The 23,026-nt window shown below is 36.6% G+C and overlaps 1 protein-coding gene and 1 long non-coding RNA gene across 6 annotated transcripts in view; both read left to right on the top strand.

Annotated features, from left to right (window-relative positions):
- LOC149837239 (calcium-transporting ATPase 5, plasma membrane-type-like) overlaps positions 1-23,026 on the top strand; it is a 200,817-nt gene that overhangs the window by 7,060 nt on the left and 170,731 nt on the right. The window lies entirely within an intron of this gene.
- LOC149837240 (uncharacterized) lies at positions 16,426-18,075 on the top strand. Its single transcript, XR_016432087.1, has 2 exons — positions 16,426-17,139; positions 17,426-18,075. It is a non-coding gene; the product is annotated as an uncharacterized LOC149837240 (long non-coding RNA).

The following is a 23,026-nucleotide window of genomic DNA, read 5'->3' as shown; positions in this document are numbered from 1 at the left end:
AATATTTTCATGGTATCAGATTAAGGCTGTGGATTTCTTCCAAAAGGTATGCCCTTAGAGATCTGAAATTTTATCTTCAAGTCAGAAACTATCTCCTCTCTGATTCTTTCTCAATCTAATCCTTCCTTTTCTTCTTCTTCCCTCTCATTCTGTTCTCCTTTGGATTATTACTTTCAAACAGCATCAAACCCTATTAGACATTAAGTTTTTCATCAAAAACCCTAAATATTTTTCTTTTGACGTCAAATCTGCGTTTCTTGTTTTTCAAGATGCTAATCTTAAATCACGTCTGTTCTGATATAAGATCAGTTTTGTGAAACTGATCTGTTGATTATTTTAAAGTTCTGAATTTATCTCGACATTTCTTTGTTCTGAATTTATCTCGACATTTCTTTGTCGTGTTTTGAAGCATTCGACTTATAGATTATTCATTATCTTATTAAATATTCAGCTAGTATAAATACCGGCAACATCTGTAGTGTTCGCAGGTCCGATCGCAAGGATCCGACTGTGACCGGTGCAATGCCTATTTAAAAAAAAAGGCACATTTGTATAATTTTGGCTAAATCTGATTTTCTGTTGTTGCGTGATGCAACTTTTCGTGAAAGTATTTTAAAAGATATTTTTCAATAAAGCTCGTTTGTGCAAACCGTGCATCAAATCTCAAATTTTTGGTTCACACTAGTGGTGAAGTCCAGGTCGAACATAGGAAACATGTTTAAAATGACTTTTGTACCCCACACAAAACAATCTTTATTGCCTGAAATGAAAAACAAATAAAATGTGCTACCCTCTGCGGAGGGCTCAAAAATAAAAAAGACTTATTACAACCCAATTTAATGTAAATGGCCCTATGGCCCAAAAAAAAAAAAATAAAGAAAAAAAAAATCTGCAGGGCCTTCTTCTCTTGTGATCTAGCTTTTCTTGTTCGCTTGGGTGCTATTCCTCTCTCAAGGGGCATGTCCCTGGGGAAATTAATGGAAGTCCCTTTGCACAAGAAGCCTTACCGGCCAAACACACACAAAAAAAAACACACAAAAAACAAAACACAAAACAAGAGCAGGGAACTATTTTAAAAAACAAATGTTATAACAAGAAACAAACTCAACTAAATCTAACAAACTAACTACAATATAACAAACAAAAAGATTCTAACTAACTGCAAAACAAATTAAAACAAACTCTAACTAACTAAATACGCAAAATAATCAAATCAGATCTAAACTAACTGATTATAAAATACTAATTTAACAATTAACTAAGAAAAACGTTAAAACTAATTAACTACCTGAAATTGTAAATCAAAAAAATAAATTTTGATCGAAACTAATTAATCTAAAACTAAATAATTAAAACAACTTCACTTAGTTAACGCTGCAATATCAACGAACCACAAAAATGTAAAGCAGTCTACTACTAATTATCAAAAGGGTTAACGAGAAAAAAAATTCTAAACTAACTAAAGGATTTAAAACAAATTTTACCAAATTACTAACGCAACTAGATCCAACAATGTTGGCCGAAAGGAACTGATCCGTGTTAATCACGCTGGATCGTGATTAACGTTGACAATGGCTGGTTCACGCAATCTGCTCGAAAAAACAAATATATACGCTGAGCCAAAAAAAAATCGTGAATAACAAGTCACGTTAAACCAGATCCAAACGGGCAGCATGGTCACACTGAAGATGCACATGATCTGATCAGACACTCGATCTGAAAACGTTCCAGTCCAAAAGAATTTATTTGAATAACGTGTGTGCTGGTTTCTTGCAGACCAAAATCCTTTCAGATCAAATACTAAATTCAGAGATTTTAGATTCACGCCAGCCCCTTGAAACTGTTATATATATATATTGTAGCTGAAATACCCAGCAAGGGTATTTCAGTCTTTTCACTGTAATAGGTGTCAGCCCGTTAGGGGCTGACCGCCCTTTTCCACCTTTTTATTTTTTGTTTTTGACTGTTGGGCCCGCTCCAATATAGCTGTTGGAGCTGCTCCCAACTGTCATATTTATGACTGTTGGGAGCAGCCCAACAACCATATTGGCTGCCCCCTTTAGCCTCTTGTATTATAAATAGGCCTCATAGCCTTTGTATTATTTCATCTCTTTTTCAAGAGAGTTTTGTATGCAATATACTTTCTCATTTGACCCTTGTGTGGGTAGTGTGATTATTCAATCAAGTGTTCCCACTTGATTGAGGTGTGTGTTCTTGCATATTCATCGGATTCGATCCACTTCATTACATGGTATCAAAGCTTGGGTGTTCCAAAAGCCGTTTTTAGAGAAGATCGTGATAATATCAAGAGGAGGATCATGAAATTGGCAAAATACAACAAATCACGAATTGTTGCATCGGGAAGCAAACCACTTCGAAAAAAAAGTCTTATATTTTTTTCCTCGTTCTCTCTTTCTTTTTCTTTCTTTCTCTATCTACTTGTTGTAAATGGAGAATGAGAGAGAGGTAATAGTCCCGTTCCCATACGCCTAAATGACACAAACTATGTGATATGAGCATCCATAGTAAAACATAAAATATGAGAAAACGGACTTTTGGGGATTAGTTGACGGCACCGAAAATGAGCCTAAACTTATTCTTACAAAAATCGAGAATGAAAAAGAAGTTGCGCTTCAAGGAGAGGAAATGGCTAAAGTCGTTTTCGACTATGAGAAAAGATGGAAGGAATGAAAGATGAATCATTCAAAAATTATTGGATAGCTCATCAATAGTGTGGACATCCACAAGTGTTCTAGTTTGGCCAAGTTTGACTTCGCTAGTGATGCATGAAAATACCTTAAATACATGTATAGTCTTAAGGATATCACACATATATGTAACATCAAAATAAAGTAAGGACCATGACTCAAGAAGAGATGAGCATAAGGGAATACTACAATGCTCTCTCTCTCATTTAGGATGAATTAACTCTTTTTGAACTAAAGTGGCATTGCCCACAAGATGTTGAACTCTCCAAAAATCAAATCAAAGCGGAGCATTTCTATCAATTCATAAATGGGCTTAGGCCCAAATTTTAAGGAACTAAATCCGCTCTTCTTCATAGAGTAAGGGTCCCTTCTATTGTTGAAACTCTTGAAGAATTAACGATGGAAGAAAATAGATTGAAAAGCCATCCACTTCTAAAGATGAAGACTCCGTGCTTGCTATGTCAAAGCCCGAAAATCATACTAAGAGCTATAAACACCTCATATTTTAAGAAATGAGAATGGTAGAAATATCAACTATAAAAAGAGAGGTGATCATTATTTTAAAAGGAGTGGAAAAATTATTTGTTATCATTGTTATGAACCGGGACACATTAAACCTTTTTGTCCCAAAAGAAAGAAGGAGGATCATAAAGAAGACAAAAGAGTGGCTTCGGTTGAAAGGAGTGAAATGGACGATTCCAAATGCATCAGCTCGCTCTCTTTAGCTCAACTAATGAAGACACTACAATCTATGCTTAAAGCTCAAGTTACTTCTTATTAGGGAGCGACCATATCTACAAGTGACAACCATGGTAAGACCTCTTGGATCCTTGACTCTGGTGCTTCATTTCATATGACCCCTAATGAGTCTATATTGACCAAATGCAAGTTTAATCCAAATGATTCTTGTGTTTCAACTGCCGATGGCACATCTTTGAACATTAAAAGTTTTGGTATTTATCAAAAAACACCTATTTTTCACATACTAAACATTAAAGTAGTACCCAAATTAAATTTAAATCTTTTATCGGTTTTTCAAATTGCGGATTATGGTTACAAAATAGTTTTTTCATCTAATGATTGTCTAATACAGGATCTCCTGTTCGGGAAGCCGATTGGGCGAGGCCATAGAAGAGGAGATCTCTATGTCATGGACAATCTTGAATTACCAAAACAACTTTTTTTGTAATTTTATGAAAAAGAAAGATATAGAAATTTGGCACAAAAGACTAGGACACCTTAGTGTGACCGAATTATAATTATTTTCATTTCTTTCAAATTGTAAAGAAATTTTTTTTTGTATGTGAAGATTGTATTCTTGGCAAAATGAAGTCTTTCCCTTTTGGACCAAGACACCTTATAACTAAGAATCCATTTCAATTAGTGCATTCAGATGTATGGGTACTGGCTCCGGTCGTGTCCAAAGGAGGTGTTTCCTATTATGTTGTGTTTGTAGACGATTATAGTAGACACTTTTGGATATTCTTTCTAAAACATAAATCAGAAATATTTGATTGTTTTAAAAAATTTCATAGTTATATAAAGAATCAATTTAAAACCAATATTCAAATCTTTAGAATTGATTTCGGGGGAGAATTTGTGTCAAAAGAGTTTGAAAATTATCTTGACCTAAATGAGATTGTTCATCAAAAATCGTGTTCATACACTCCTCAACAAAATGGACTTTCCGAAAGAAAGCACAAACACATTATTGAGACCACTAGAACACTTTTAGTATCTAGAAATGTTCCAAAAGATTTTTGGGTCGAAGCCGCTCTTATGGCAGTCTATTTGATAAATAGAATGCCTTAAAAAAATATTGAAAATTTCTTCCCTATTAAAAAACTTCGTAAAATGTATCCCGATTACAAAAGGTTGAGGGTCTTCGAGTGCAAGTGTTTTGTTCTTACAAAAAAGAATGATAAACTCTCTCCTAAAGCAATTTCTTGTGTGTTTTTAGGCTATGCCGAAAACTAAAAAGGATATAGGTGTTATGACATTGAAAGAAACAAATTGTATGTTTCTCGAAATGTTACATTCCTTGAAAATGAAAACGGTTTTAGCAAAGAAAAAATCCAAGAGAGTTGTGATTATTCGTTCTTCTTTGACCTCGTCAATGATAAGTGTGAAAATATTCATGAAAGTGAAGATATGCATGAGGCAAATGAGAATGTGAGAAGAAATCTTGATGATATAGACCTATCTTATAATAATTTACAGACCTATGCTCGATATACCGAAGGTCACCCACCGTGTGCCCTAGAAAGATACTCTCAAAACCAAGAAGAAGATTCTTCTAGCCTTAGAAAATCTATAAGAATTTCAAAAGCTCCTAGTAGATTTATATCATATGATTCTTTTGAACCAAGGTATATATTGTGTCTAATGACCATTCACTCCTATTTTGAACCTCAATCATATCATGAGGCTAAACATCATCAAGAATGGTTTAAGGCCATGAACGATGAGTTAGAAGCATTAAAAACAACAAAAACTTGGGAAATTCAAACATTACCTAAAGGAAGAAAAACTATAGGATGCAGATAGGTATACAAGGTAAAAACCAGAGTTGCCAGTCGAGAAAGCGGGAGCGGGAAGCGATACGGGAAGCGGGAAGCGAGGCACTTCTAAAATTTTAGGAAGCGAGAAGCGCGGGACGACTTAGGAGCGAACCAAGAAGCGTCTCTGAAGCGACCTAGGAAGCGTCTCGGAAGCGACCTAGGGAGCGAACCGGAAGCGACCTAAGAAGCGAAGAAGGAAGCGACATAGGATTCGAGTGAGAAGCAGGGAAGCGAAGAAGAATCGAAAGGGAAGCGAAAATATAATTATATATTTTTATTTTATCAAAAACTAAGATATATGTCATCATTGACAAAATAAAACATGTATATAGACAATAAATAATATAAGTTGTAATTATTTAACAAATGCATCATATTGCAATTGTCAAGCATTTAAAAAATTATACATCAAAAGAAGATCATAATTCACATTCTTGTTGCAACTATTTAACAAATGCATGCAAACACTAAATAATGCATTAAGAAAACAAATAAATTTGATTAAAAAACGTACCTTTTTCAACGAAAGAATCAAATGACTTGTTATTTGATGTTGTAAATCTTGTCATCTCTGCAACATAGAAAATGAGAAATCAATAAACTCAAAGATTACATAGAGATATGGTTAAATTTTTAAGCTATAAATTTCTAAATTGTAAATTATAAGCTACAAAGTTCTAAACTCTAAACTTAAAATTAACATAATCCACTACTTCACTTCATTATGCAAGATTCAAAATAAAAGTATACCAAAAAAAGATTACAAGACCATGACAAAAAAGTAATATAAAAGTTTTTAAGTTGGACTACTCCAACTACATCATAAAAAAAAATAATAATTTAAAAGTTCATTAATCTGTCATCTTTCTCTTCCCCTTTAAGTCAGCAATAGATCGCGAACTTTCTGCATCATCACGTGCTTCTTGTCCTCCACGACCATGTCTTCTGCTCTTTCCTTCATTTCCTATAATAAATACGTTAAAAAATTAAAATGTTCAAAAACCATAATTTAAAATATAAAAAACATAATATCAACATACCTTGCTTAGGTCTCCGGCTAAAGAAACGATCAATCCGACCATGAGGAACTGATGGTCGCTCTTGTATATCTGCAGTTCTACTAGCTCTGATGGATTGATTTGTATCCTCTTCAACTTCATTTGTACGTACAATTATTGGAGGTAATGGAGCTCTTGGTTGTGCATCTTTATGTTTGGATTTGAAAATAGTGCTTGATTGTTGTGCACTATCATCCAAATCTCTCCATCGCATATCCTCTACTTTCAACGTATTTTCTTCTACAATAGGAAGTTCTGGATTGATATCCCATTTTCGACTAGGCCCTTCTTTATAGCGATTGTTGCACCTTTTATAACAAGAATATAAAATATGAATGCTAATAAACAATCAATGATAGAAAAGGAGAAAAAAAAATACCAAAACAAAAGTACAACACAGTTTAATTATACCTGTCAATCAATCGAAGATTGAAATGAATATACACTAAGGTATCAACACGATCTTCATTGAGCCTATTTCTTTTAACATTGTGAATGTAACTATAGGTGCTCCACACTCTTTCTGCAGAAGATGTGCTAATAGGTTGAGATAAAACCTTAATGGCTAATGCTCTCAACTCCGGTGTATCACCACCATAAAAACGCCACCAAATAAGCACTAACATTGTAGGATTCAGTGCATCTATTCTTGCTGCATTACGGCTAAATCTTTCACTTCTTGATGCAAAAGCCATAAGTTGTGACCTATAAAGTGTAGATAACTCTTCATTTCCAGAAGATATGACTTCAAACGCGAGCATTGCATCGTCTAAGATATCATTATCCTTTTCTGCAAAAAAAATGTTTAGTAACTATAACAAGAAAATGCAAATGAAATAATAAAATAATTAAATCATTTAACTTTAAACTTTATTAAATAGATAGAATTAAATTTTTACCAGGAGAAACTCGTTTGACCCCTCCTGCTGTTGGGATTTTGAGATACTTCGACTCGTAATATTTTGGAGTAACAATGTGGGCTAGACTATGGAGAGGCACATTCATTCTATCCCATCTATTTGAGACAATCTTATGAATATTTTCATATAAATCTGGTTGTCCTTTTAGATTGTCTTTGATTTCCCCCAACATGTTGTCCATGCCTTCATACACTTTACCAATTATAGGGCGTTCCTGATTACAAAATTTAATCATCTTATAGATGGGTTTTGTAATCAATAATGCTAAACGTACAGAATCTCAATATTCTTCATCAAGAACAGTTGTTTCTGTTGTAACAACCCTTTTTTTCATAGTTTCATCCGTGCATGATTGCTTCCAATCGCTCCATCTATCTGAAATTACTGTGAGCCTTAAGCTCTCTCTCACATCAAGCAAGCGTTTCAAAGTGGTATAATGTGAAGCAAACCTTGTTTTTGCAATCTTTATTAATTCTAATTTTTCATTGCTTCTAAGGATTGCTAATGCTTTTGAATGATTTGTGATATACTTCACAATTTCTTTACTCTGCAAATATGTTTCTCCCAACCAATGAAACTCATGTGCCAAATCCTTGAAAATCAAATTAAGTGTGTGCACGACACAAGGTGACCAAAAAATATACTTGTACGTTTGTTTTAATTCTTCACCTGCTAACTTGCAATTTGCTGCATTGTCTGTAATCACTTGCACTACATTAGAAGGCCCCACAAGTTTAAATCCCGTCTTCAAAAACTCGACAATGTTTGCAGCTGACTGTTGCACATTAGAAAAATCGCTTGCATATAAGAACATCGAGCCAAAACAGTTTGAGGCAAATATATTTATCAAGTGTTTGTTCTTGATATTTGTCCAACCGTCTCAGACAATGGAAACTCCAAACTCCTCAAACTTTTCTCGAAATTCATTTAACTCCCTGTGAACACACTCTTTCTCACTGTCAAGCAACGTTGTTCGCGCTTTTTCATATGATGAGGGTTTATATCCGGGCACTTTACTAACTGCAGATATCATCTCTTCCCAATATGGTGATCGAAGCACATTGAAAGGTATGCCATTTGCACAAAAAAATCTGATAATTTTGTGATCTACATCATCTCTTTCTACCTTTTTAAAGGTATCACGAATATCGACTGTTTTTCGGCTTCCACTAGATGATGTAGTCATACTAATAGGCTTCTTCGGAGTATCAATTATTGATCTCCTCAACTCAAATGCACTTGATGAAACCTCCACTCGCCGAACTTGCCTCTTAATTTTTTTTGCCAATTCTGCATTTTTTGCAACTACATGGCAAAAGGCAATCCCAACACTTTATCCCTTTGGAGATCCCATGAGATGTGCAAAAACTCGAGTATATAACCCATGATAAATATTTTTGCAGTACCTGCACATAAAAACTTGGGTTCCACCTTGCTTTCCTTGCCCACTCTTCTTTTGTTTCAATACATGGCGCCATTGCACTGTTGTTTTATGCATGCTAGGTGGTTCATCATCTTGGTCATCTTCAGAATAGTAGTCATCCAAGTCATATTCTTCTTCATCTTCCTCATCAAAACAATTTTCGTTTCTGTCCTCAAACTGATATGGACAAGCAGAAGACCTCTTCTTGCCCTTCCCAACACCACCAGATGATTCATGCTCCAAATTGTATAAAGAATCGTCATCGTCATCAGAATTATCGTGATCATAGCTTGAGATGGTCATTAATGAAGCAAAGAACATGCAAATATATCTGCATCATAAAAGTATTAGAATCAGCCTAAAACACTTTAAAAAAACTATTATTAACAACAAATGATGGAGAGTGAAGAACACAAATCATTACCAATTACTAAAACAAATAAATAAACATCATTTAAGGAGGTGAAAGATCTATGATTCTATAATATACTATGATAAAGCAAACAAAATTTAAAAAAAAAAGTTCTTTCAAAAGTTTGCATTTATGAAAAAATGCCAAAATAAGATAACATAACAACGAAGAAAAACAAAATTCATATTGGCCGACTGTTACTAGCAATAATGATATTTATTTAAAATTTTAAACAACTAGCTGCAACATACTAGTTGCCTCACTCTTCTGATAGAGTAAATGAGCCGAGCCTGGGTGTGCCCACGCTTGGTATATCAAAGAATTCATACTTAATAGGGATGATAAGCTCAATCATGCTTGGTATCTATGTCAAATGGGTGCGGGTGCGGGTGCGGGGATTCAGCACTTCCAAAAAACCCGGGTGCGGGGGTGCGGCAGGGGCAAAAATGTAAAAAACAATATATATATATATATATATATATATATATATATATATATATATATATATATATATATATATATATATATATATATATATAAAAGGGGTCAGCTGCTGTCTGTCAGCTGACAGACAGCTGCTGTCAGCATTACTTTTTTTTTAAAAAATTTCGCAGCTCATTTGGGCAATTTAAAAAAAAAAAATCCAAAACAAGAATGGACCTAAATGATCCTGGGTGCGGTCAACGCACCCAGGATAGGGTTGACCGCACCCGGTGCCGCACCCGCACACGCACCCGCGTCGACGCGGGTGCGGCACCCTGCTAGTCGAATCCCTGTGACATAGCTTGGTATACATTTTGTATAATATGTTTTTATAATATGAATTCAAGAATTTTCCTATAATATATTTTTTATATATTATAGGATACTTATAAGTATCTCTTTTGTTTTGTTTCTTTTATCATGCATGGTTCACTTGATCAACATGTAAGTTCAGAATTCACATAAAGCAAAATCACTTCAAGAGATCAAGGAGAGAATAGAAGTTTGCAAGATCAAACACCATAATGAAACCATAAGACAACTTGTGGAGGCAGAACATGTTTTTCATTGACTTTGAAATTGAAAACAATAAATCAATAATCCATATATATCGAACAGTAAAAGAATAATAAAAGTGATCAAGTCAATCTGATCAAGATTCAAGTAATCGTCAAAATGACTTAAAAGTTAAAACCTACAAGAATGATAAAAAAATACTGCATTAACCCTTATTTCTAAAAAAGACGACCAAATAAACTCAGTTAAACCACAAAATGTGAAATGTTTCTCAACCAATATACTGTTCATTCATGGGACTCAAATAAAAATATAAATGATCATCATATTGATAACACAAAAGATAAAGACCATCATGTTATTGCAACGGGAAAATGAAACAAATAGTCTCTAACAATCCCCTGTTCCCTAAATGTACTTTCTAGAGAGAATGAAGGAATCAAACCTCTACTCACGAGCTGAACCTCACACCACACAAGTCAGACACCAGCCCTATATCACTCGAAAACTCTTCATCAAAGCAAAATATGGGCCTCCCAGTCCAGTTAAAAAAAAATTTAAAAGCTCAGTCCTAGCCCAGCTCCTATTCCATATGAAATAGATTTTTATCCATTTTTGTAGCCCAACCCTGACTGCAACAAATAGTTTGATTTGTCCATATGAAATAGATTTTTATTAATAATTGTAGCCATTTTTATTTTATCTCAAAAAAAAAAAGGAGGACGCTGCCCCTGAACCCTTATCACACCAATTTTTTTTCTTGCTACACCCCTATTTGCCCCCCTCGCCCCCCCCCTCATATGAATCCTAGCTACGCCACTGCCGGTGGTGCTCCCTGTTGGAGCCTCCTTCCCCAACCTTCTCCCTCTTTGTGTGTCTCTGTCGAGCCACCCCCCCATGCCCAAGCCACTTGCCATGCACAGGTGGTCAGACAGAGGTCCTCCTCTCCCTAGGGCTCGCAGTTGGCAGAACCCAACCGCCATCAACCCCTCCAACCGAAGTTACAAACCGTTGCTTCTTGCCGTTCCCTTTTCACCAAGGACCCGGCCGATCCAGATTCGAGATAGAGAGAGTGACTGAGCGTGAGAGAGGGGGGGGGTAAGAGAAGATAGCGTACCTGAAGGTCCTGAACATCTTCATCGTCGGAAGTCGGTGGAGGCCACCAGAATTTTTTGAGGTCGCCGGAACTCGGAGCTCGCCGAAAACTCGAGAGAGAGAGAGAGAGAGAGAGAGAGAGAGAGAGGAGTCGGAAGATACGTGTGAGAAAACAAAACCCTAAGCCCCTTTTGATTTTATTTTTTCACGGGTTTTGTAAAATACCCATTTATCCTTAGTAAAAAAATATATTCATGTGTAAAAAAAAAAATTAAGGGCAAATTCGACCTTTCCATAATAGCGTCCCCCTTTAAAGGGGTACGCGTACCCCTTTAAAGAGGTACGCTTCTCCCATTAAAGAGGTACGCGTCTCCCTTTATTGGGGTACGCATCCCCCTTTAAAGGGGTACGCGCTTCCCTTTAAAGGGGGACACGCTTCCTTTTAAAGGGGGACACGCTTCCTCAATTGAACCTGCGCTTCCCCTCGCGTTTCAGAAGCGCTGCGTTTCGCTCTTTCGAAGCGCGTCCCGGGGAAGCACACTTCCCCTATTCTATAGGCGTTTCTGGTAACTCTGGTAAAAACCAAGTACGATGGAACATTAGAAATATATAAAGGTAGGTTAGTGGCCAAAGGATACAATCAAGAATGTGGGATAGACTATGATGAGACGTTTGCCCCAGTCGCTCGAATGACCACTGCTAGAACTCTCATTGCTATAGCATCGATTAGGAAATGACCTATATTTCAAATGGATGTTAAAAATGCATTTTTAAATGGTAATCTGGATGAAGAGGTGTACATGGATCCTCCACCAGGCTTGACTTTAGCACATGAAATAACTCTTCGGTCTTCGGTTATGTAAGGCCTTATATGGCTTGAAACAAGCCCCCAAAGCTTGGTATGATAGGTTTAATAATGTGATGACGCAACTTCATTTTAAATCTTGCTTTACTGACTTTTGTTAAGTTTTCTAATGCAAAAATGGTGATTCTACTTCTTTACGTAGATGATATGATAATCACAGGAGATGATAAGCAGAGAGTTAACCATATCAAAGATGTGCTTAAAGCCAACTTTGATACAACAGATCTTGGTTTTTTACGATAATTTTTTAGAATAGAAGTTGCTTACTTACATCGTGGTTATTTTTTGTCTCAGACTAAATACGCAACGGAGATCATTGAAAGATCAGGACTCTATAATGAAAAATTGGTCGATACTCCGAAAGTCATAAATGCCAAAATAAAGAAAGATGATGGAGAGCCCTTGTAAGATCCAACACCCTACAGACAAATGATTGGGGCTTTGTCTTATCTTTCTATTACCCGTCCTGATATATCTCATGCTATTCATTCTGCTAGTCAATTTCAGCATACTCCAACTATAGTGCATATGAACGCTGTAATGAGAATTGTTAGATATATTAAAAAATCTATTAATCTTGGCTTGTTTTTATCCTCTTCCTTCTCACTAGAAGTCATTGCATTTTCTAATTCTGATTCGGGAGGGGATGTCAATGATAGACGCTCAACCATTGGTTTATGTGTATTTGTAGGTGACTCCCTAATTTCATGGCGATGCAAAAAATAACAGAATGTATCACTCTCCTCCACTGAAGCTGAGTATCGTGCCATGACGACAACTATATCTGAGTTAGTGTGGCTAAGACAACTTCTCGAAGACTTGGGGGTTCATATTGCAGAACCTTCAAGATTATGTTGTGACAACAAGAGCGCCGTATACATTGCAAATAATCATACATTTCATGAGAGGACGAAACACATTGAGATGGATTGCCACTACGTTCGTGAAGAATTTCTGAGAAAGACCATCACATTGCCCTATGTTCCCTCTGATTATCAATTAATAGACTTCTTCACCAAAACGCTTCCGTCTCCAAGATTTCACTTCTTGGCAAACTCTCGATTGTTCCACCATGAGTTTGAAGGGGGTGTTAATATATATATATATATATATATATATATGTATTGTAACTGAAATACCCAACAAGGGTATTTCAGTCTTTTCACTATAATAGGTGTCAGCCCATTAGGGGTTGGCAACCCTTTTTCACCTTTTTATTTTTTGTTTTTTATAATTTTTTGTTTTTGACTGTTGGGCCAGCTCCAATATAGCTGCTGGAGCTGCTCCCAACCGTCATAAATATGACCGTTGGGAGCAACCCAACAACCATATTGGCTGCCGTCTTTAGCCTCTTTTATTATAAATAGGCCTCATGGCCTTTGTATTATTTCATCTCTTTTTCAAGAGAGTTTTGTATGCAATATACTTTTTCATTTGACCCTTGTGTGTGTAACGCCCCAAAATTTTAACCCAAATTTAAGCGGATTTTTTTTTTAACAGCAGAAACAAGAAATAATATAGGGTTAAGCATTTTGGAACATTACGGTGGAGAGAAAACCCAATACATTTATTTCATTTCAATATCAATGAAAATTAACATTAGGATTTTAAATGATATGAACAATTAAAAATTTTCATAAACCCAAGCGATCCCTGGAACAATAAATTCAAAAATCTCGATCTGATGCCTCATCCCGCAGCAGCTCCTAAACCCTATTCTTTACCTGAAAAATAGTAAATTGATTGGAATTAAACTACCACGTCTAAGTAGGAAAACTGTAACTCTTAATGCAGGTACATCATGAGTCTAGTATGTGATGTGGGTGTCAAGTGTAAATCTTTAGCATATACAATAGCACGTAAAACAACAACAGTAATCAACAGTCATATACATGAGCTGGTCAAACATGGTATGCAACATTAATAAGCAAGTGAGGTAGGTTATGCAACAACAATAACAATAACATGCATAACTTTCATGTAATAGTTCCATCATCTCATATTTACCCATTTCAGGATTTCAGTTCATTACAATTTCAAAATATAAAGCATGCTGAAAGAATATGCAAATGTCTCTTTAATAACTTCACTCACTGTGATACCTAACAGTTCTAAATAGTGTTTATATTATCTTATCCTGCGGGTACACACGGGCCAAGACAACCATCACAGAAGAGAACGTTCGGGGATATATTATTCAAGGGTATTTTATTAACCCGAACATTCTAACTGAGACTGAAATCCCAGGGGAGCGGCCAGTGACCGAGAGAAACTCCCAAAGGCCAAAACCAAAACAGGATGCATCCCTAACTTCTACAGAAGAACAAAGAGCTACCACCTAGGACATAATGGTAGTCTGGGACCAACCAAAACACATGTCCCCAGAGTTTTGTACCACCTACCCTCTCCAAGGTAAGTCCAAGAACTGAGTGGGTTAAACTTTTCATTTAATTAATTTTTCAAAGTTCAGGGGCATTTCCCCAAAACTATCTCCTACTATCCTAGTAGTAGGTCCCCAACCTTAGTCATTTTACAAAGGCATACACCAACCCATACGTTTTCATGTTGATTGCATGATCCTACTCAGAGTACTCTGGTGCCTTTAAGCCAGTCGAGCACAAAAGCTCCGGTATCTTTAAACCAGTCAGGCCACAAAAATTAAATTTAAGTTTCTCATCAGTGTTATCATTATTACTCAGAATGTTTCGGTACCTTTAAACCGTCAAGCACCAAGGCCCCGGTACCTTTAAACCAGTCGGGCATACAACATTTACATGTAAGTTTTCATCACTTTTATTACCATAGAACACAAGCTAATAGCCCAAGTACCCGCATCGGTTAATCAATGTCTGCCGCGCGGAAAGGTACATGTCCACATGTCATTAAGTACACCATCATATGTTTGGAACCAATATAATACCCTCATTCCTCAAACACAGCTAACATGAGCTTAAGCCTTAAAAATACACTTTAGAATACATGCTGCATAAGCAAAACATATCATACATTTTCTGACAAAAGGCAGTAGAAGCACATGGCATTTCATATAAATCAGTCACAGCACTAGAGAAACCCAAAAGAATGCAATTTGGAGAAACCTATGGAGCCCAACATCAACTGGGTACAACAGTAATCTTTTGTCATATACATTCCAAGTTTACATGATTTCATGAATTTAACCTCAGAGACACTTAGGGATAAAAACTTTCCGTGTGGGATATAATTTCAATAAGCATGCACTCACCTGTTTTCAATGTAATATCCTACTCTATGTCACACGGACTCGGCTCCAAGGTCGCCGCACCCGCGTCGACACGCACCGACACGGGTGCGGCTCAGACTCGGTCAACCCGACCCTGGGTGCGGTCAACGCACCCAGGGTCATTTTGGTCCATTTTTTGGAATTTTTTTTTTTTTGAATTTTTTTTTTAAAAATTTTCTGGGCTACAGCTGTAAGGAAAAAAACCCATCACAACTAAAAAACCTGTACACTTTCAAGTTTTAAGTACAGAATGGGCACAACTCAAGTTTTTGTGGTTTTGTCCTGTATGAAGAAAGTGAATTATTACAGTGTATGAAGAAAGTGCCCAAAAGTGAATTATTCCTGTATGAAGAAAGTGTACAGAATGCCTTCACAACTCATCACCTGTCCCCTAATGGGCACAACTTTGACCGAGTCTTATATATATATATATATATATTTTTTAATATATATATAGCCGAGTCCCCGTGTCCAAAATTTTTGAAATTGCGCCGCACCCGTGTCGCACCGGCACCCGCACCCGCACCCATGTGACATAGATCCTACTAGATTAGGCTACATTTCATATGCTCCAGCATATTGAACAACAACATATTTAATAGCATATTGCCATATCAACCGAACAAGACATACAGGAGAATGTATCTCAAATATCCACAAATAGGAGAGGTAAATGAACTGGTGTAACCTAATACAAAACCCATAGTCAACATTACTGTAATTGAGTGAAGTCAATTCCTATTGTTTCAAGAAAAAAAATCAGATTTGTGAAAGCAATGGTTCAACAAAAATCAGAATGGTAAAAGTAAGTAATATTGTTGCACTAAAATCAGTGTAGTGACTATGGTTTGACTATATCTAACCAGAGGATAACAAGGTATGCTAGTCAAAGTATCAAAGGGTATAATAATATAATAATCAGAATATAATAGGGTATACATGTAATATTAACGGATCAGCACATAACCCGGTAATCCATTAACATGAACTGATCAGCATGTACCAAGGTATTCAGTTAACACTAACTGATTAACGAGGCATGCTGTTAACGATAATTTTTTTTTTTCATAACCACGTTACGATTTCTTTCAAAATGAGATAGACACAATCGGCCAACCTAAACATGCTATGTTTTACAAAATGAAACAGTCGAAATCGGCTAATGGAAATTAGCATAATCAGGTTATATTTTTTTTTCAGAACAAAACATATGTTATTGGCCAACATTGATTTATCATACTCAGGTTACAATTTACAGAATAAAACAGACACATCATGCTATGTTTTACAACATGAGACAGTCGAAATCGGCTAATGGAAATAAATATAATCAGGTTATATTTTTCAGAACAAAACATATGTTATCGGCCAACATTGATTTATCATACTCAGGTTACAATTTACAGAATAGAACAGACACATCACGCCATGTTTTACAACATGAAACAGTCGAAATCGGCTAATGAAAATTAATATAATCAGGTTATATTTTTCAGAACAAAACATATGTTATTGGCCAACATTGATTTATCATACTCAGGTTACAATTTACAGAATAGAACAGACACATCATGCTATGTTTTACAAAATGAAACAGTCGAAATCGGCTAATGGAAATTAATATAATCAGGTTATATTTTTCAGAACAAAACATATGTTATTGGCCAACATTGATTTATCATACTCAGGTTACAATTTACAGAATAGAACAGACACATCACGCTATGTTTTACAACATGAGACAGTCGAAATCGGCTAATGGAAATTAATATAATCAGGTTATATTTTTCAGAACAAAACATATGTTATTGGCCAACATTGATTTATCATACTCAGGTTACAATTTACAGAATAGAAGAGACACATCATGCTATGTTTTACAAAATGAAACAGTCGAAATCGGCTAATGGAAATTAATATAATCAGGTTATATTTTTCAAAACATATGTTATTGGCCAACATTGATTTATCATACTTAGGTTACAATTTACAGAATAGAACAGACACAACATGCTATGTTTTACAAAATGAAACAGTCGAAATCGGCTAATGGAAATTAATATAATCAGGTTATATTTTTTAAAACATATGTTATTGGCCAACATTGATTTATCATACTTAGGTTACAATTTACAGAATAGAACAGACACAACATGCTTTGTTGACATAAATACACATTCCCTTCCACCAAAACTAGAAGTAACCCCCCCCAAAAATCTGGGATTATCCGAATGCTAAAGCTGAAAATCCTCAGATCTCAGTTATCCAATGCTACCATCGGAAACCCCCCCAAAAATCTGGGGTTACCAACAAGTTCCCAAAATCAAAAAGTTGCAGCTGTCGAAATTCCACTCACCCACTTGGGTTTTCCGGCAGCCAAGAACCCCATCAGGATCAACTGAACCTGCGATAATAGGTTTTCCCTTCACCCCCATGACAGACCCAATTCCCAACCAAACCCAATCCATAACCCAGCAAGAAAAGCTACGGAGTTCCTACCTATTTCCGGCGGAAGAGTTGTCGCTGACGACTGGAGATGGCTGGCGACAGGAGGTGACCGGTGACCGAACAACAGGTGGTCGGAAGGCTTTCCGACGACGATATCTCCGCTGCCAAGCTCGGGTCGAGAGGGACAAGGGAGACAGAAAGGGAGAGAAGAAGAGAGTGGGAGGAAGAGGAAGACAGAGGGCATGAGAGGAAGAGAGGTGTGGGAGGGGTGTAAATAGGGCGGGTGGCCCCGAAACGGAAGGAGGTAGTTACCTCCTCCTCCCCGGCGGCTGCGCACACCCCTTCCCCTTTCACGCCATCGCCCTGCGTTAGGGTTCACTCAGAACCCTACGCAGCCTATCGAGAAGCCCAATATCGGGTAAAAAAAAAATTTAAACACTTACCTTGCGTACGCGGGGCGTGGCTCGGGTCTGGATCCGAGACCCGGGATCCAACCGAGTGTTGGATCCGCGTCCCACTTGCGATGTGGATCTGTAAGTTGGATCCGTATAGATCCAACCATAAATTTATTAAAATTATTTATATATATTTAATATGTGTTTACTATTGTATTACTATTATTATTTATCTATTTATTTCTAATATATGTATATGATATTATATATATGGACCCTAATTGACATGGGTCCCGGATCCGAATCGTGGATTCCAGCAATTTATTATAGATCCAACATTAAAATTTTAATTGGATTCATACTACATTTAAATCTCAGAGGTCCAGGATCCAATTGTCGTAATGTGGATCCACCCATCACATATGCTATTTCGGACCCCTCTAAAGTGTTATAGGTAGAAAAATATAAATTTTCTCATTAACATCCGATTTACTTCAAGGATCCAAATAGGTTATCCAAGATCCAATTACGAGTAAATAATTAAAACAATAAAATATTCTTGTATCACCTTAATGACTTAAAAAATCTAAATTTATTTATTTGATAAAATTCACGAGTATTACAGTGTGGGTGGTGTGATTATTCAATCAAGTGTTCCCACTTGATTGAGGTGTGTGTTCTTGCACATTCATCGGATTCGATCCACTTCATTACAGAAACACACTGTCTGTGTTATTTTGATAGTCACATGATCTGCAAATCACGCAAAATAGGATGACATTTCTTTTTGAAATAAAACTAACACAAATCAAAATAAATAACGTGAAACCAGAACTCACAACAACCTGGATCAGCTACGAATAGCGTGATCCTAAGTCACACGGACTCGACTGTAAGGTCGACGCACCCGCGTCAACATGCTCTGACACGGGTGTGGCTTCGGACACGGGGCAGACACGATCAACCAAGTGTCAGACTCGGTCAAGGCACCGGGGCCGAGTCCGTCCACATTTTGGTCTCGGTCAACTTTGATCGAGTCTATTTTTATCCAATTTTAGGGCAAAAGACGTATAAAAACTAAAAAAAATCTATCTTTATATATATATATATATATATAGTCGTGTCCCCTAATGGGCACAACTTTGACCGAGTCTTATTATTGTTATATATATATATATTTAAAAATATATATACATATATATAGCCGTGTCCCCGTGTCCAAAATTTTTGAAAGTGCTCCACACCCGTGTCGCACCCGTACCCGCACCCATGTGACATAGGCGTGATAACGCTGTTAATGTGCGTGATTAGCAATGACGCACTGCGTGAAACCAGTCATTGACGCTGATTGTTCAATGCTTCGCAACCCAAACCGGCTTGCTTGAATGAAAGATCACCCATGTCTGTTTGCTGGCCTAAAACAAATATAAAGTTAAACTGCGTAAAAAAAACAGAATATTATTGTATGAAAATAAAATAAAATAACAAGAGAGACTATTCTACGATGCAACATTATCTAATCTACTATGCAAAAAGCGGGAATAGAGAATCAAACTATTCTAGAGAGAGTGATGTTACTGGAAATAAACTACCTAATATGCACTGCTGAAAATAAACCTAACCTACCTACGAATCAACTAAAGAGACGGAGGAGAAGAAGCAAACCTCGCAGTTGCTTCCGATGGAGGGGTTGAGAAAGAGAAGTGGCCGCTCCCGTGGTTGTATGCACGCTCCGACGTAGGGGCAAGAAGCATCAACAATAGCAAGGTTCAGAAGAAGGATGAAAATCAAGGAGGAAGAAAGGAAGAAACAGGGAAGAACCAGTGATCGACTGAAAAGAGAGAGGAAAAACGGGAAGAGAAGAGGGAGAGAAGAGGCTGGCATTTTTCCCAATGGGAGGATGTCGACCTCTCTTTGTTTAGAACTATTTATAAAACAAAAACTAGGTTAACTAATTATTTTCTAAACACCCTAATTAATTTTATGAAATTCACAAAACTACCTTTTCTAAAAAGTATTTTCAAAAGAAGGCTCCTAAAAGAAAACAAATACTTAAAAATCGTTTAGGTGAACTCCCTTTTGTGTGATTTTTCTTCTTTTTGAAAATTAACCAGTGCCCTAAAAAACGCTGATAAATATGGGTATTTAATCTATTTTTGCAACGAATCATGCATAAAAACGTGGATCTAATATGCATAAATTATGCATGATCATTGCACATTTGTACTTGTTTGAATCAGTCTTTCTTTTCCTTCTGTTTCATTTTTATTCTCTTTTCCTCCTTTAATCAATGGATTCTTCTGCCTATGCTGGACTCTCTTCAAACTTTCTGAGTCAGCTTGTCTCCGAAAAGCTTAATCATACTAATTTTCTGACTTGGAGGAGACAAATTGTTCCTTTTATTAGGAGCCAAGATTTGTTTGGGCATCTCGATGGATCAATTCCAGTCCCATCATAATTCATTTCAAAGGAATCGAAGGATGATAAAGGAGTTGCATTAATTAATCACATTTGAAATCCTGAATTCACAACATGTATGAAGCGAGATCAGGCCTTGGTTGCATACATTGCTTCCGCCCTATCACAAGAAGTGTTGATATCAATACCGGATGATTGCACAGGTGCACAACTATGGAACAAGCTTGCATAAACGTATTCTCAGATTTCAAAAGCAAAAGTATTATTCTCAAAAAGGGAGTTTCAGTCGCTCAGGAAAGGCTCAATGTCAGTCATGGAGTTTTTAAACAAAGTAAAGTCGGTTATAAATCAGCTCGCTATTGTTGAAACTGTCGTCTCAGACAAGGAAAAGGTTCAACAAACTCTTAATGAATTGGGACCAAAATACCATGTTCTCTCTACATCTTTATCTGTCTTGCCAATGCTGCCTTGTTTTGAAGATCTTCAAGCCAAACTTCTTCAGTATGAGATAAGCATAAATAACATGATTGAGGGCGGTGAACATGCAGATGCACATAATGTCTTGGCCTTAGATATGTCTCAAGGTACTGGACTTGGAGGTAACAATTTTCAAGGTGGTAGGGGACGTGGTCGTTTTGGACAGGGAGGCCGTGGCATTCTTCCTACCTCGAATCGTTCAGGATATCTTAATGCACATAATGTCTTGGCCTTAGATATGTCTCAAGGTACTTGACTTGGAGGTAACAATTTTCAAGGTGGTAGGGGACGTGGTTGTTTTGGACAGGGAGGCCGTGGCATTCTTCCTACCTCGAATCCTCCAGGACATCTTAATGCAGAGAATCAGAGGAGAGTTCCTACATGCTTTTTATGCAATAAGAAAGGACATGTGAAAGCTGATTGCTGGTTTAATCCTCAAAACAAGGGAAAGAATAGCAAAGCAGGAAACAAAAGAGAATCTTAGGGATAGAAGCCTACTGGAGATATGCAACAACTTTTGTTGGCAACTTTATCTCAAATGACTATCAAGCAGAATGAGCAAGGAGAGTGGTATGTGGATTTCAGAGTAGCCACTCATGTCACAGGTAATGTTGGTAAGCTCTCAAACTTATCCCCTTATTTATGAAAAAGTAGCATAGTCACAGGAGATGGCAAACATCATCTCATCACTCATATTGGAAGTGCACAAATTCCTTTGTCTAGTTCTTTCCTTGGTTTGTCCAATGTTCTCCCTGCCCTTAACATTAAAAAGAACATTATATCTGTCTCCAAACTTGTTGATGATAAAAATTCATCCGTTGAATTTACTCCCTTTTCAGTGTATGTCAAGGATCTTCGAACGAAAGAGACGTTCGTTAAGGGAGAACGACGACAAAACATGTATGTCTTTCTGGAGGATCCCATTGCACACTCATCTTCTGTCTTGAAGTCTCCTCTCTTGGAACCAACGTCCCAGAATCTTAAGTCTAGTTATAGAGATATCTTCAGACTTTCTCAATATAATAGGCCAGATTTGTGGCAGAGTTGTTTGGGTCATTGTAGTAATGGTTTCATTAATAAACTTGTGTCAGAGAAATTGATTCCAGAGACTTGTTCACACCTTGTTTTGGATGCTAAAAAGTGTTCAAGTTGTCAGTTATGCAAGAGACATGGACTTTCCGTTAATTTTGTTAATGAAAGAGCATCAGGAGCTTTCAAAATTGTGTATTCTGATGTATGGGGACCAACTCCTGTTTATTCTTCATCTGGGAGTCGATATTATGTTTTATTCATTGATAGTTATTCTCGCTTCACTTGGATATACTTCATGAAACACAAGTCCGAAGTTTTTAGATTGTTTCAAGACATTTGTGCATTCGTAAAGAACCATTTCTCTTCTAATATTATACATTTTCAATGTGATGGGGGAGGTGAATATTCTTCAAATGACTTTATTGATTTTCTTCGAAATAATGGGATAAGTAGACGAGTGTCTTGTCCACATACCCCTCAACAAAATGGAGTGGCTAAACGGAAACACCATCATATTGTTGAGAGTGCTATGAGCATGCTTAATGATAGTAATGTTCCCATTAATCTTTGGACAAAAGCTTTTCACACTGCAGTGCATGTGATTAACTGCCTCTCCATGAGAATTCTAGAGGACAAGTCTCCTTATTTTACTCTTTTTGGAAAGCATCCTGATTATAATGACTTGCGTGTTTTTGGTTGCGTTTGTTATGTTTATGTTGACAAGTCTCTAAGAAATAAATTCCACGATAAACCAGTGAAGTGCAGGTTTGTTGGATATGCGAATGATTATAAAGGATACAAATGTTACGACTCTGTAACCAAACGTATCAAGATTTTCATAAATGTTGTTTTTGATGAACAAAATTTTGAAAGCATATCATTGTCTCAAGAGCAGGACTCACCTCAAAATGTTGAAGTTTATGATCCGTGGATGAGTGCATAATTGTTTACAA

Source organism: Nuphar pumila, chromosome 5 (assembly GCF_984573655.1).
Source record: "Nuphar pumila chromosome 5, dmNupPumi1.hap1.1, whole genome shotgun sequence".
NCBI classification, from domain to species: domain Eukaryota; kingdom Viridiplantae; phylum Streptophyta; class Magnoliopsida; order Nymphaeales; family Nymphaeaceae; genus Nuphar; species Nuphar pumila.
This window is presented reverse-complemented; position numbering and strand designations above follow the sequence as displayed.